The sequence below is a fragment of the Canis aureus genome, chromosome 23 (assembly GCF_053574225.1).
Source record: "Canis aureus isolate CA01 chromosome 23, VMU_Caureus_v.1.0, whole genome shotgun sequence".
NCBI classification, from domain to species: Eukaryota; Metazoa; Chordata; class Mammalia; order Carnivora; family Canidae; genus Canis; species Canis aureus.
The window spans coordinates 51,280,485-51,284,570 of NC_135633.1; the positions used below are offsets into that span (position 1 = coordinate 51,280,485).

The 4,086-nt window shown below is 41.8% G+C and overlaps 1 pseudogene; it reads right to left on the reverse strand.

Moving 5' to 3' along the window:
• Positions 1–2,718: 2,718 nt before the first annotated feature.
• LOC144295522 (heterogeneous nuclear ribonucleoprotein A1-like) lies at positions 2,719–3,849 on the reverse strand (annotated as a pseudogene).
• Positions 3,850–4,086: the final 237 nt, after the last annotated feature.

Consider the following 4,086-nt stretch of genomic DNA (forward strand, 5'->3'; position numbering starts at 1 on the left):
TTGAGTCCTGTCTCTTTTTTTCTTTATGAGTATGGCTAAAGGTTTATCAATTTGGTTATTTTCAAAGAATCAGCTACTGGTTTCATTGATCTCTTCTATTGTGTGTATTTGTCTCTATTTATTTCTACTCAAATTTTTATTATTTCTTTCCCTTTACAGGATTTGGGATTTATTTCTTTTTCTAGCTCATTTAGTTGTAAAGTTAAGTTGTTTATTTGACATTTTTGTTTGTTTCTTGAGGTAGTCTGTATTGCTAAAAATGTCCCTCTTAGAACTGTCTTTGACCCATCAGAAAGATTTTGGGCTGTTGTGTTTTTATTATCATTTGTCTCCGTGTATTTTTTGCTTTCCTTTTTGATTTCTTAGTTCACTTTGACTTTTTTTGGATCTTGAGGTTTTCTTTTGTGGCCTAGTCAATTTTGGAGAAGGATCCATGTCCACATATAAAAAATGTGTATTCCTCTGTTTTAATTTTTTCTTTTTCTCTGTACATTTATTTTACATTGTTGAGATGCTGATTTTGCACATGATCTTATAACATTGGTGTTTTCCATACTATTATTAAATCTGCACAAGCATTCTCAAAATTGTTTTCAAGTTTCAAAGGCCCAAAATCATTTTTATTGAAATTGTTATGAATCTGATATGAAAACAAGATCTCCAAAAGTTCTCCCTATGTAGTTTCAGTTATAAACTAACTCATCAATGGGCAAACTTTATTCATGAATGTGACCACATTAGGATCAGGGGCCTTCAGAAAACATCGTCAAAGATTTAAGTGGATTTTTGTTTATTTGCTTTTTTTTTTGTTTCAAGTTTTTATTTAAATTCTAGTTAGTTAGCATAATGTAATATTAGTTCCAGAAGTAAAATTTAGTGATTCATCACTTATGTATAACACCTAGTTCTCATCATAACAAGTGCCCTCCATCACACATTTAGCCCATCCCCCATCCACCTCCCTTCATCAACCCTCAGTAAGTTCACTGTAGTTAAGCATCTCTTATGGTTTGCTTTCCTCTCTCTTTTTTCCCTTCCCATATGTTCATCTGTTTTGTTTCTGAAATTCCACATATGAGCGAAATCATATGATATTTATCATCTTTCTCTGACTGACTTATTTCCCTTAACATAATAAACTCTAGTTCCATCCACATCATTGCAAATGGCAAGAGTTCACTCTTTTTTAAGGTGGGGTAATATTCCATTACATATATACCACATCTTCTTTATCCATTCATCAGTAGATGGACATCAGTTTATGGGCTTTTTCCATAATTTGGCTATTGTTCATAATGCTGCTATAAACATCAGAATGCCTGTGCCCCTTCATTTTTTTTTAAAGACACATTTATTCAGTGTCATGATCAGACTATTACATTTAGCAATCAACAGCATGGGTGCAAAAAAAAATCTACATTAAAACCCTTTGTTGGATGAAAGATCTAAATGTGAGACAAGATTCCATCAAAATCCTAGAGGAGAACACAGGCAACACCCTTTTTGAACTCGGCCACAGTAACTTCTTGCAAGATACATCCACGAAGTCAAGAGAAACAAAAGCAAAAATGAACTATTGGGACTTCATCAAGATAAGAAGCTTTTGCACAGCAAAGGATACAGTCAACAAAACTAAAAGACAATCTACAGAACGGGAGAAGATATTTGCAAATGACGTATCAGATAAAGGGCTAGTTTCCCAGATCTATAAAAAACTTATTAAACTCAACACCAAAGAAACAAACAATCCAATCATGAAATGGGCAAAAGACATGAACAGAAATCTCACAGAGGAAGACATAGACATGGCCAACACGCACATGAGAAAATGCTCTGCATCACTTGCCATCAGGGAAATACAAATCAAAACCACAATGAGATCCCACCTCACACCAGTGAGAATGGGGAAAATTAACAAGGCAGGAAACCACAAATGTTGGAGAGGATGTGGAGAAAGGGGAACCCTCTTATACTGTTGGTGGGAACGTGAACTGGTGCAGCCACTCTGGAAAACTGTGAAGAGGTTCCTCAAAGAGTTAAAAATAGACCTGCCCTACAACCCAGCAATTGCACTGCTGGGGATTTACCCCAAAGATTCAGATGCAATGAAACACCGGGACACCTGCACCCCGATGTATAGCAGCAATGTCCACAATAGCCAAACTGTGGAAGGAGCCTCGGTGTCCATCGAAAGATGAATGGATAAAGATGTGGTTTATGTAGACAATGGAATATTCCTCAGCCATTAGAAATGACAAATACCCACCATTTGCTTCAACGTGGATGGAACTGGAGGGTATTATGCTGAGTGAAGTAGGTCAATCGGAGAAGGACAAACATTATATGGTCTCATTCATTTGGGGAATATAAATAATAGTGAAAGGGAATAAAGGGGAAAGAAGAAAAATGAGTGGGAGATATCAGGGAGTGAGACAGAACATGAGAGACTCCTAACTCTGGGAAACGAACTAGGAGTGGTGGAAGGGGAAGAGGGCGGGGGGTGGGGGTGACTGGGTGATGGGCACTGAGGGGGGCACTTGATGGGATGAGCACTGGGTGTTATTCTATATGTTGGCAAATTGAACACCAATTAAAAATAAAATAAAAAAAATAATAAAGAGAAAAAAAGTTAGTACTACCATTCAAAAAGAAAAAAAAAAAACCCCTTTGTTGGAATGCTTCACACTTTCCACAGAACACAAACTAAAATAACCTGTTATACAATTAGTCACAAATACAGTCCTCGAGTTTTTTCGCCCATACACATGAATATTGTCTAAAACATGTCTTCTTTGTAGCAGCTAGACCCTGCCACCACTGTGCCTGGCTGAGTTCACAGATCTGTTGTAACCTGTAGCTTCCCTGTCCCTTCTCTGGCTCTCCTCTCCTGCTAAGCTTTGTTTCCTGGAAGTAATTAAAACCTTCTGCCACTGCCATTGCTGCTGCTGCTGCTGCTGGAACCGCTACAGCCACCTTGGTTTTGTGGTTTGGGAAAGTATTGGCCTCCACAACCATAGGGACCAGAGCTTCCGCCTCCAAAATTTCCTCCTTTCATGGGTCCAAAATTTGAGGATTGATTGTTGTAATTGCCAAAATCGTTATAGCTTCTGCCACCTCCAAAGTTGCTTCCGTCATTACCAAATCCGTGACGGCCATCCCCACTGCCACCGTATCCACCACCACCTCGACTGCCACCGAAGCCACCTCGACCACTGAGGTTCCCTCCACGACCAGAGTTGTCATTCCCACCAACACGACGACCACCAAAGTTTCCAGAACCGCTTCGGCCTCTTTGGCTGGACGGAGCTCTAGCCATCTCTTGCTTCCATAGGGCTTTCCTTACTTGACAGTTGTGGCCGTTCACAGGATGGCATTTCTGAATGACAATCTTGTCTACAGAGTCGTGGTCGTCAAAGGTCACAAAAGCAAAACCTCTCTCTTCGCCACGGCCTCGTCAGTCACGGTCTCCATCACCTCCACTTCCCCATACTGTTCCCAACAATCTCTTGGATGATGTTCTTCAGGGTCTTCTTTAATGCCACCGACAAAAACCTTGTTCACAGGTCAGCGGGCACCCGGCCTTTGAGAATCTTCTCGGGAGACAGCCCTCTGGTTCCAGGCTCCCCCGTGCACCTGTGCGGCCCAGCGTTCGTGGCGCGGCCGCCTCCTCCAGGTGGCTACGACGAACCCAAGGCCTCCGGAGCGCTTGGCGTTGGGCTCTCTCCTGACCACACAGTCCGCAAGCGGCCCCCAGTGCTCCAAATGGCTCCTCAGACTCTCATTTGTTTCGAAGCTCGAACCTCCGATGAAGAGCTCCGCGGGCTCTTTGGGAGACTCTGACTTAGACATGAGGGCGGGGGGAGGGGGGACTTTACCGATGCTTGCTCGGCGGCGTCCAGGGGCAGAAAGCGCCTGTGCCCCTTCAAATCAGTATTTTTGTATCCTTTGGGTAAATACCTAGTAGTGCAATTACTGGATCTTAGGATGTTTCTACTTTTGACTTTTTGAGGAACCTCCATACTGTTTTCCAGAGTGGCTGCATCAGTTTGCCTTTCCACCAACAGGATAAAAGGGTTCCCCTTTCTC